Here is a 13,191-nt window from a genome sequence, read left to right as displayed (position 1 = left end):
TTTCATTATGAAATTTGTCATGGATCTCATGAGTTATACATCTGCTTAGAGCCTCCAAGCATTGGTATTTTTTCCATGCATAATTTTCTTTCTTTCTCAATTCTCATGAAGAGATGTAAAATAGAAGAACAAATCATATTCAGATTCTATTGCCCCTGAAATAAACCAGTAAACACTTGAGATTTTAATCACTTCGCATGATATTTGTTTACATTTTTTTCACTTTGCATAATTTTCTTGCCTACAAGGACTTAGATGAACCTTCCTCTTTCTTAGTCCAAGGTAGAGTAGAGTGTACATAGTAGAATGATTAATTTCTCTCATTGACACCAAAAATATTTTCCTTTTATATACATTAATCTGAACAGAGTAATTAAAACCAATGATTCTCTCTTTAAAAATTCAACCCTTTATTGAGTACATAAAAAAATTCTTGAAGAACCAAAAAAAGCCAATTGAATAAGAAAATTATAGAGCAACGGTTGTATCTTTGCTACACTTACTAATTATTGTAAGTAAAAATTTGTGATGTCACTCAACTCTACCTTGTATTAGAAGATCATAAAAGAAATGGAAGGTTTTATAAAAACATATAAAATAGCTTATAGTAAATAGACTCAGTACTAGTGTGAAGTGAGGAATTTGACACTGAACTTGTTTTGTTTGTTCACACCATCTGAGGTTTACATGCACATGCAGTTGCACACCATTAAACTGTCTCCCGGTACTTCTTAATTGTAGTCTGTCAAAGTATCCTATTTTATGAACTTCAAATAGATGCTATGTAAATTGAACTCTTCATTTGCCTGCCATAAGGATCATATTATGATGCTTAATGTTATTGAAGTCTAAAGGAAAATATAACATATCATCTCTGAAGCATGGATACTTGTAAAACGGTGAAGTACCCGTATCGGGTACGGATACGGTACTCTTGATACTCTATTTTTGTTCATTATATTATTGTGAGTGAAATTTATGGCTTTCTCCTATACATTAATAGGACAATATAATGTTATTTGCGCGTTTGCGTTTCTTTGTTGTTGTAACCAACTCTAAATTTTGACTTTTTAATCTTCTATTGTGATTTCCTTGTTGGGAATTGAAGCATTTAACTCATTCATGTTATATTCTACTCTCTCCGGTCCTTTTTATTAGAAACAAAAGTGAGAATTTTTTTGGTCCTTTTTATAAGAAGATTGACCAAGTTTCAAGTATGTTTAAAGATAAATTTCATTTCTGTCCTTATTTATTATGAGAGAGAAAATTAAAAGTAAATAAGTTAGTGGAATAAAGAGGAATTAATTTAGGGGTATTCATGAATATTTTTTAAATATAGAAGTGTATTAAATGAAGATGACTATTTTCAATGTATTTCCTTGATCTTGATGTTTTATGTCTTTTGTTTCTTGTATAAAGGACCGAAGAGAGTATAACAAAACTTATGATTTTTTATTTTTTTTGAGTGGAAAACTTATGATTTTATTGACGAGCCGTACCTTACTTTTTCCTAAAATTTCCATATTCTCATACTGATACCCATATCGTACCGGGTACTCTACTTGTACCTATGCAACATAGCATATCACACGCTGTGCTAAGGCTTCTTCTTTTTGATTGATATGATCATATAAACGACGTTGTTAATTATTCTATGTTTGATTTTTACTTGCCACAAGACTTTATTAGACTCTGATTAAAGGTATTATTTGGGGGCTTCTATGATACACTCAAAAAGTCGCCATGCATCAATACAATTGATCTCTAAATTGATAAATTAACAATAGTTTTTATTAAATAAATAGCTATTTAGCGACTTTTATAGTTTAGAAAATATCATTGTATAAAAAAACACAATTTCATTGTCCATAAGAATCATACTAAATTTTTTACATATTATAGTAAAAAGTAATTAATATTGAGTAACAAAATTCAGATAAATTAAATTTTATTTTGCTCACTAAATAATATTTAGTTATTCTAATTTTGAATGTAAAATTTCAAAACACAAGTCCGATGACAAGAAGCATTCTCAACGTCCTCAGTCGTGTGAACCTAAATGACGACGCTCGACAGTTTTTGGTCACTGGAGTTTCGAGTGGCTCAATAATCACAATCATGGGGATGCATGAGTTATCTTTTCGACAAAATCTAAGGAGAAAACCAATCCTTGTTCTAAACCGTTAGAAGGTACATCCAACCGAAAAAGGTTTAAATAGTATTTCATCCTTGCAATTAGGGGTCGTTTAAAAATTGGTCCCTGTATTCGCTAATCCTTGCAAACTAGCCTTGCAATCATTAATCATTTAAAATTTCGTCCTTTGACCAACTTAATCACTGTCACGTCACTAATTTACTAACTTGTCCTATAAATTAAATATGAATCCACGACAATGTTTACATCTTTAAGATTTTTATTAGTTGAGTATCATAACTTCAACATAGTTGTTGCCACACACGCTGCTAGATGAACCTTATTTTCGAACTTGTCGTAGAACTGAGTAATATCAATTGCGATATAACCCACCAATATAACCTACAAAAAAAAACACCGTATCTAATCAATAAACAGGCATCATATCTAACATTTTTATAAATCAATTTGAAACAGGCTGAACCTATTGCCTAAAAACAGATAACTCTTAGTAATAGCCATAGATCAATGATCATTTACTAGTTCATGCATGATGCGCACTAGGACCTCGTATATATTTTCTTTCTTAAAACATGAGAATGCCAAAGCGTTCACTTAGACCACACAATAGAGTTTCCCAATTTGTGTTCTCAATTGGATCCCGTACACATGCACGCACATTTATTTTAGGGTTAATGGTGCTTTACCCCCTGTAATATAAGTCATTTTTTGTTTTCCTCCTGTAAAATATTTTTTTTTTATTTACCCCCTGTAAATTATTTTTTTTGGAGTACCCCCTAATAGGTTATAAAAAAAACGACTTTATTTTTTTTTTGCAGAATTTTTTCGTTTTTTATGACCTATTAGGGGGGTATTCCAATTTTATTTTTTTTACAGGGGGTAAATCAAAAAAAATATTTTATAAGAAGGAAAACAAAAAATGACCTATATTACAGGGGGGTAAAGCACCATTAACCCTTTATTTTATAATTTTCAACTTAGGAATTAGGCTATAAAAGGCATAGACACACTCATTTTTAATTATCTAAGCTATCTTGAACACAAAATTCATCAGAAATATTAGTTGTAAAAAAAAAAAAAAGTATTCAATCAAGTCTTGTTCTTATAATATTCCTCTACTGCTGCTGTTGTTTGTGATTCCTGTGATATTCCTGCAAATATATTGTTTCCTAAAATGTTTTGGACATTAACTTCAATAACACGGCAAGGCTTAAACCGACACAATTCTTGGAGCACAAGCTACGTGAATAAATCTTCACTCAAATCTTCATGGATTTCACACAGAAATATAATCTTCCAAGAATGCGAAATAAAGTACTTCACTTTAAACTAAGATGTCGTACTTTCATGACTAGGACATCTGGTACAACATCTTGTTAGAACTTCTTGTTTTAACAAAATGAAGCCAACACAATATAAAAACCCAATAAACATATAGCGGTAATTGTAATTGGTCTTTGAGGATTCAACAATCTTTTATACTAAAACCAATATAGTTGTACATTTGCGGTGTATCAACAACCAATCTTCGACCCAACACTTCAAAACAAAAATTGAACAAATTCGACCTATAATTCTTTATCATTATATTATATATTTCAACAAAACTGTTTTAATATAATACAATTCATTAAATAGGACATACAATAAAGTGAAGAGTAAGGGTGCTTCAATAGCACCCGTTCTCCATAAGCACCCATAAGATGCATATGCAAACATTGATGAATTGGCATAGATTCATAAGATGCATATACAAATATTGATGAATGAGAAAAAAATCCATGCTCATTCATCAATGTTTGTATTGGCATAGATTTAAACATAGATTGATGAATTGGCATAGATTTAAAGAGTGAGTGTGCTTCTATGATTTTATTTTCATTTGACCTACTACTCTTTAAATCTATGCCAATTCATCAATGTTTGGATATGCATCTTAGCTTTGAAACTTAAAAAATTCATTTGCAATCGGACCAAAAGAATCAAAATGACGTAAAAAAAGATAGATAACAAAATCATTACCTCAATTTAAGTTACGAGACAACGATAATAATTTTATCAACTACTTTTTATTAATATTTCTAAATTTTTAAATGAATTTATAAAAAAATCAGGTGTGCTTCAATTTATTGCAGTCAAATGTATTTTTTTGGGTACAGAAAGTCAAAATGTATTTAGTCTATATTCAAATTTAAATTTAATTTAAATACATTTTCTTTTTAATAATATTTTTTTTTTGAGAGAATTTTCTTTTTAATAATATTTAAGACAAGTTTTGAATATTATATTAACAAATGTGCGTGAAGGTGACGCACTACTGCTGAGATGCTGTTTTGTGCAATTTTTCTTTTTGCAATGTGATAAGCATAGTTACTTATCAGGTTGTGTCCAAGTACGATAATAAACAACTTATAAGAACGTGAAGTTCTATATCTTGTGTCAGCTTTTCTCTTCTTCCATAGCTACCAAAATTTTCAACACTCCTTCATCACTGTCATTTTACAAAGGCAAAAACATCATTTTTCTCTTGAGGGTCATTTGATTCTCATGTCTGGAGCTGAAAATATGGCATCTTTGAAGAAGGATCTGATGCTACTCGTTCTTCAATATCTTGAGGAAGAGGGTTTGAAGGAAACCTTGCACAAGTAAAGATCTTTGTTTTTATGGTTTCAAATAATTTTGTTCTTTGTTTCAGTTTTCATATGTGTTTATTTTGTGTGTTTAGGGTGGAGCAAGAATCTGGTCTCTTCTTCAATTTGAAGTATTTTGAAGAGAAAATCCTTGCTGGAGATTGGGATGAGTGTGAGAAGTACCTCAATGGTTTTACAAATACTAATGAAAATGAAGGCTCCATGAAAATGCTCTTTGAGATTAGGAAGCAAAAATATTATGAAGTCTTGGAGAGGTAGGATTCTTTATCTTTGTCTTCATCATGACATCATTAGCTTTCAAATAACAGTCACAGTAACGATGGTGGCTTCGTGCCTCGATCCTTGATATTAAGGAGAATCATAGTCGAATGCAGTCTCAATTGATTTTTTTTTCTTTTTCTATTTGAACAACATCAAAAACTGTTGTGTCGTGGCCCAAATCTCAGTCATATAGCTCTCTTTAAAATGCTAATTAATTAAAACTGGTTTTTATTTAAGTGTTGGTGTAAGTGTATTAGAATATTTTTGGGTTGATTGATTTCAATTGAACAAGGAAATAGCACATCTTATAGCCCTTAAAATATTAGGTAATGTTTGTGTTCTAACTTTTTGTTAGATTATTGTCTATACAGATTGAAGATATGTTAATATTTGGTTGCATTTTAAATATGGATTTGGTTTAAATACAGGGAGAATGAAGAGTTATCACGGTGTGGAGATGCTAGATCATCTAGAATTAAATTGATGGCAAAGCTCAAGAAATTGATCGACAATAATCCCAACATCAATGAGAAACTTAAGTCTCCTTCATTGAATTCGTCGCGGCTGCAACATCTGATTAATCAAAGGTAAATAAAGTTTTTGTTATAATAGCAATCCTAGTTCAAAAGTAAACAGATACGAAACAATGCAAGTAGAGAACATACGAGATTGAGATTTGGTCAATTGTGTCTACATCTTCGATTGCAGATTGACTGCATGGGTACATCTTGATTATGTTTACAAATTACCAATTTGTGTTTATATTTTCTGATGTGATTGTTCCATTCACACAGTACTATAAATCTATACACATTTATGTAGTTATTATTTTTTTCTTTTAATGACATATCTTATATTAGTTGTAGAGCTTCATTATCATGGTTTTCTAGGCTAAAGTTTTGTCAATGTTCTCTATCCAGTTTGAATTGGCAGTATCAGCATTACAGGAATCCAAATCAAAATTCACACATCAACACTTTGTTAACCGACAATACTTGTTCTCCACCTAGAAATGGACATTGCACGCCTACTTTAGCTGTGCTTCCTGCTGAAATTGCAGTATGAACTTGGTTTTTGTATTTATTTTCATGTTCATTGATAAAATTGTTATTTTCGGTTGTATATATACATTGGATTGTTGCATTTCCACTTATTATTACTTAATTTTGTACAGCCATTTCCACCAGTCCCTGCTGCTCCTAGTGCTAATGCTGTAGCAGCATGGATGAGGAATGGAAATCCTTCGTCATCTTCTCAATCACTTGCTGCGCTCGCAGCTTCCTCATTGCCTGGTCCTTCACAATCTGTTGAAGAGGTACTTGAATATTAGTTTTGCATATTTTCTTTTCTGTTTATTTGTAATAGCATTGCTATATTGACAACTCATTACAGGCTGTGAAAGTTGCATATACCTTTACATCTCAACCAGCGCCTCGGTTGTTTGATGAACTTCCTACAACTATTGTTTGCAAGTTACATCAAGGGTCAACTGTAACAAACATGGAGTTTCATCCATCAATTCATTCTATCCTTGCTGGTAAATTAAAATAAATAACATGTTTTGTTTGTGTTACACAGAAACTTGATTAGTTATTTTACTAACCTATAAAGTTTTACTGAAACAGTTGGTAGTGAAAATGGAGAAATTTCACTTTGGGAAGCAAGGTTACGAGAGAGGCTGATATCAAAGCCTTTCAAAATATGGAATATTTCCAATTGTTCGGTCGAATTTCAGGTTTATATTCAATTATTCAACTCTTTAAAAACATTTAATTTAGTACTATAATAAAATAGATACTTTCAAGTGTATATGAGTGATGAATGCACTGCTAAGGAATTAAAATGATCCTTTATGTTATGGTGGAGTTTAGTAAAATGATCTTTTGAACAGGCTTTGAATTTGAAAGAACCGTGGATATCCATCAATCGTGTATCATGGAGCCCGGATGCGTGTTTTATTGGTAAATATTGTAATTTTTTTTTTCCGATGTTGTTGCTTGATTAATGCTTTATGATATTTTATTTTATTTTCTTTTCAGGGGTTGCTTTTGCAAAACATTTGATTCATTTATATACCTATCAAGTCCATAATGGCTTACAGGAGCATTTGGAGGTATTTTGAAATTAATTTTTTTAGATGAATCTGATACAATTTTAATGTTTTTAACTCTTGATTAATAATGTCTTTGTTTCATTATTACAGATTGATGCTCATGATGGTGGTGTTAATGACTTGGCATTTTCATTTAAAAAAAATCAGCTATGTGTTGTAACTTGTGGAGATGATAAGTTAATTAAGGTGACAAAAGTTTCTAGTTTATAATAGATCGTGTGTAGCTATTTGAATGTATTTTTAATTATTAATATATTGAGAATGATACATACAGGTATGGAATTTGGATGGACATAAGATCTTTAGCTTTGATGGTCATGTAGCACCTGTTTATTCGGTTCTTCCTCACTCGAAGGAAAATATTCAGGTTAAATTATTCTATCACCACCTCTTCACGTTGCGTATTTTCTTTTTAATTGATTTTGTGGTTTCCACCTTCATAATTAATGTTCAATTTTGTGATCATTGCAATTGATAAACGGTATAATTAATTTTATTTTTAATATACATGACCGTCGAATATGGTGCAGTGAACTTGACATAGTTATTAACTTATTATGAGATCATATTCTTGCAGGTTTTATATTCAACTTCGGTTGACGGGAAAATCAGGGCTTGGAAGTATGATCAGAAGAACTTCCATCTGGGAGTTCGATACTACCGAAAAGTGTTGCACCACATTGCTCTATAACGCTGATGGAACCAGGTAAGAAAATGAGGAATAATCAAGAATATACTTTTCTTTTTTTGTTTAACTCTAAGTTTTGTGAGTTGTAATTTGTTCTTGGATGTTTAGGTTGTTTTCTTGTGAAACAAGTAAGGATGGAGAGTGTTTCCTAGTTGAGTGGAAAGAAACTCAAGGTACAATAAAAAGAAAATACTCTGGATTTAGAAACAAATCTGCGGGTATTGTGAAAATCGATGCTGCAAAGAATCGGTTTTTGGCTGCTGGCGTAGACAACCAGATTAAGTTTTGGGATTTCGGTGGTATCAATGTTCTGACTAGCACAGATGCTGGTGGTGGTCTTCCTGTGAGTATAGTCCTTTTACTTTCCATATATATTTTTAAACATTTTTGTGAAAACAATTTGACATATATAGTTGATGGCTAGTGCGATATTGTGATTTATTGTTCAGGGTCATTGTTGTTAAATATTTGAATACAAGAGATTGTAAATCGTAACTAACAACAGACGTGGTTGTTAAATATTTCTCTTTGTGCAAGTTATTAAAACTGTTTGTATAAATTTTTGTGAAAACTCTCTGATGTGGTTGATGCCTTGTGTCAGAGTCTACCTTGCTTGAGGTTCAATAAGGAAGGAAATATTCTAGCTGTTACTACAACAGATGGTGGTTTTAAAGTCCTGGCTAACGCAGATGGTATCAAATATTTATGGGGCTTTGAAGCATCTAAAGAACCTGTTGACACAAAGGTTTGTATCTGCTATAACTCACCATCTTCTCTAAATAAGTAGATTTTAAGGAAAATGCTATTTCTCTAGAAAAATAGCATCAAGAATTTTTTAAGACACAATTGGCAAGTTTTAATTGCATGATTTATTTGTTCACTTCCTATTTTTCAGCCACACCTCCTTGAATTGTGGCAAGTAGTGCATTGTGATTGGCTGCTCTTTATTCTTGAAAAATTCTTGATGTTATTTTTCTAGAGATATAGCATTGCTCATAATTTTTAGTGTTTTATTACTCACTTTAATTTGATTTCTTCAACATCAAGGAATAAGGTATGTAGGTCTTTTAGAATAGAACACATTAACTATTATTTGATATCAAGAACATTTTTATTTTGAGTATATTAGCATGAACACACAAATTACACATTTCGTTATTTATCAATTGTAGATTGGAGTAATCGTTGACAGTGTTCAGTGTCGAATAGTTACTATGCCAGATAGTATGGGCCCAACTAACAAGGTATTCCTTTTACAACCTTTCCTTTAATTCAAAAAGATGTTAAACTAATATATTTCTGTTTTTGTGTCAATTATTTCATCATCATAAAGTTTTTATCCTTTGCCAAGGTTATTCGTCTTCGTTACACAAATCATGGAGATGGTCTTCTAGCTTTTGGTTCAAAGGGCATTCAGAAGCTTTGGAAATGGAGCCCTAATGAATTGAATCCAACTGGAAAGGTGATTGTATACAAGCTATGAATACATGCATATTTTTTAATATCAAAGTTTCTGTTACATATATACATGCATGTATTTTGTTATGTCTAAAACATTATGAGTTTTATTGTGTTTGTTTAAAAGGCGACAACACGTTTTGTTCCTCAACATTGGACGCCGAATAATGACATTCTTATGACTAATGATGTCCTGAAAAATTGTGATTCGGCAATTCCCTGCATTGACATCACAAATAATGATTGCCATGTTGTTGCTGCATTTGGAGAAGAAATTTCATTATTCAACATGGTGTTGTCTAAAGCGAGCTTTCAATATATACAATAATATATTTTGTTTCATCTCATTATTTCTTAGTTGTCGTGACAAATTATTGTTGAATGTCAGGTAATGTGGCATTTTATGAGTCCTACATCAGCTGCAACATTTCTTGCGCTTCATCCTGAAAACAATAACATACTCGCAGTCGGAAAGGAAGATTCATTGATTCATATTTTCAATGTGCATAAAGATCAGGTGTTTATTTTAAAAATTATGCTGATCCAAATTTTTTATTTAGATCATTTCAAGAATCGTATGTATAATGATTTGAGCCTATTTGCCTTTTAGCATATAACTAGTTTGCAGGGTCACCGAAAGTACATTACTGGTATAGTATTTTCTCCTCAACTGAATATAATGGTTTCTTCGGGCGCTGATGCTCAGGTATGTTTAACCGTGACCCTTGCAAAAAAATTAGTCAGTGTTGTCAAATAGCAGCAATATAGCATAGTGGATTTTGATGAAATCATAATGAAAACTGCGATGTTTTCCTAACAGATTTTGATTGTGATTAAAGTTCTGTCTTTTTCCTTTTTTTTTTTTACATTATCCATTTGTTGAATTTTATGAGTCCCTTTGTTATAGATTTAAAAAGTGATTTCTACTATATATTTCTGAAAATGATTTTTATGATAACATACTAAAAAATAGTAGAACCTATTTGGATCTCATTTGTTATAAATTAAAAGAGTAGTTTTGCATTATGTGTTTGTATTTGTAGCTATCTTTCTGGTGTATGGACAAATGGTATAAGAAAAAATCAGTCTCAATTCAAATGCCAAGAGGTGGAAACGCACCTGCAGGTGAAACTAAAATTCAATTTCACAATGATCAAGTGAAGCTGCTGGTATGCCATGAGTCACAGATTGCAATATATGATGTTTCCAAAATGGAATTAATTCTCCAGGTAAGCACCAACAATTTTTCCATAAGTTTGCAGCGTCGAACTCGGTACTCTGGTGCTTACCACACTCACACACCTTGCGCACCAACTACTTGCACTAGAAATAGTACCTTACTCATAAGTTAGAAAAAGTAGCTTTTAAGGGAAAATTCTATAAAAAAGGCTATACTTAGAGAAATTTTATGTTTCAAAGATTGCATAAATCGCAGCTATATTTTGTGTTCCTGATTAGTTAATTAGTTACATATTTGTGCTTGTATATAACAGTGGCTTCCACGAAATGGATTGTCTGATGCTATATCCTCAGTAGCATACTCCTGCAATGGACAAATAGTTTATGCAGCTTTTACTAATGGAAACATTGGAGTATTTGATGCTGTAAGGCTCCAACTAAGATGTCACATCGCTTCATCTGCATATCTAAATCAGACCCCATCCAACAGGTTTTTAAACTTATCTAGTTTCCTTTATATTATGATAACTACATATGCTTACATCTGCAGCTTGTTTCCTTTATATTTGTGCTGTAGATCATTAGATCGAAAGAGAAACATATCCTAGTCCATTAGGAAATAATATTTCCATGGGGACTAAATTTTAACAAATGATAAGTAGTAAGGTAGATTAAGCCAAAATAGGGGCACAAATATTATAAATTAAAGACTGATGCTTGAACAATTTTTTTTTGTTAGGTAACAACCGCCTCTAGTTGGCAGGCGTGCTTATATATGTTTGTGTTTTTTTAATAGGAAAATGTTAATGGTTAATTTATCAGGGGAAAGGATATTTGTTAGCATTCGAGATCGAACAAGAGCCCTAGTTTTGTCGTTGTATATTTTGTTCTAAAGTGTGCAATTTTTGTCACATGATAACAGTTTTGGGATGAAATATATATGCCAATAGAAGTTGAGTTCATGTTTCATTTATGAAAGTTGGCTAGTTAGGGAAGATAGAGTCTGTTTTCTGAAGAATAAAAATCCTTACACCTTTGTTTATTTTATACAGCCAAAATGTGTACCCTCTTGGGTTCACAGCACATCCAAAGGAGCCTAATCAATTTGCAATTGCACTGTCAGATGGAACTGTTAAGGTTTTAGAGCCCACAGAGTCTGCAGGATCTTGGGGAAACATGCCTCCTGTTAAATGATGTGATTCATTTGCATTACTATAGTATTTTCTTTCAATATATGAGTTATTTAATACTTGTCAAAAAAAATAATAAACTGAGGTATTAATAAATCGTGAGACTTTTGCATTTAGACTCTCCTAATTTTAATATATTAATATAGCAGGTTTGATTGCATTCTTTATCATCTTAATTTTTTAAATTATACGATTTTGACCCTCACATTCACCATTATTTTAAAGACCCGCGTTCATTTTTCGTGGAGATCTCAATTTTTGCTTACAACACATAATTATCTAATTTTAGTTAAATTTAAAAAAAAAAATATTGCACTTTGGTCCCCTCTATTTTATCAAACTCGTGAAAATATTTTCCAATTTTTAAAAACAAAGTTTTTGGTTTTATCTTTTCATATTCGTTGTAATTTTGGTCCCAACCCATACTTTTATCTTTGTTGCCTCAAAAATGTTGACTTTTGGTGGCAAAAAGGTGATTTATTTCTCAATTGTTGAATCTAAATACAAAAACTCACTTTTTTTTTTTTACGCCAAGAGTCACAAATTTTAGTTCAAAAAATAGAGATATGGATCAAAATTGTGTACAAATAAAAATAAGGATAAAAAATGTAATAAAAAAACCCATAATTGATTTGAGCACTTGGTGATTGAATATTTTACCCTTTTCTATACAAGGAAACCATCAAAATATTACTCCTCATTTTCATAGGTTGAAAATATATTTCAGTGTTATAATTACAATGGGGTATTACTAATTATGTTTAAATAGAGAAAAATTTAGACATAATGAAATTGCTTAACGAGCCACATATTACAATATAAAAGGTAATTACATGCATAACCTGAATAGCACTTGGTTATGCATGAATTGGCTTACAACACTACATGCATAAGCTAAATTAAAGCTAATGTGTGCCAATTAAGTCAATTTTCCCGTTATCTTTGATCTTTTATCAGCTTTGGCATTTTGCTCCACAAAATATCATCTTATGGTTTTACTCAATGAGAACACTCACAGGTTTACAAACAAGATTGCTTGTTCCTGCAAAAGATCAACTTAGCTAAGTGCAATGTAGCTACTCATAACAATGTTATTCAAATGGAAAATTCCCCTTTAGATGATTTTTTTTGATATCTTAGCCTATATGGGCGATCTGAGAAACAAAATTTCGTATAAGTACACTTCAGTTTCCCCTTAAGTTGCATTGCTTTGGGGAGCAAGGGAAGCTCTCTAAAATTGTTCTAATCCCTTTGTATGTAGAAAATTTGAGGATGCTAGATTCCAGCTCCAAGAAGGATGAGGTTATTGTTTTTGAACATTCTTTGGAATTGCACCCATCTTTGAACTTTGTTTAAGTGGATTCTCTAACTGCACAAGCACAACTACATGTGAATAAAAGTTATTTATTAAATGCCAGCTCAAATAGTAATTTTCATTGATCCTGATTTGTGTCTGGATTGTTCCAGACTATAGCTTGAGGGTGAGATGACTGACA

At 31.5% G+C, this 13,191-nt stretch overlaps 1 pseudogene; it reads left to right on the top strand.

Annotated features, from left to right (window-relative positions):
- Positions 1-4,705: 4,705 nt before the first annotated feature.
- LOC25488050 (protein TPR1-like) lies at positions 4,706-11,751 on the top strand (annotated as a pseudogene).
- Positions 11,752-13,191: the final 1,440 nt, after the last annotated feature.

This window comes from Medicago truncatula, chromosome 2 (genome assembly GCF_003473485.1).
Source record: "Medicago truncatula cultivar Jemalong A17 chromosome 2, MtrunA17r5.0-ANR, whole genome shotgun sequence".
NCBI classification, from domain to species: domain Eukaryota; kingdom Viridiplantae; phylum Streptophyta; class Magnoliopsida; order Fabales; family Fabaceae; genus Medicago; species Medicago truncatula.
The sequence above is the reverse complement of the archived record's forward strand: the minus strand, read 5'-3'. Positions and strand labels throughout refer to the sequence as shown.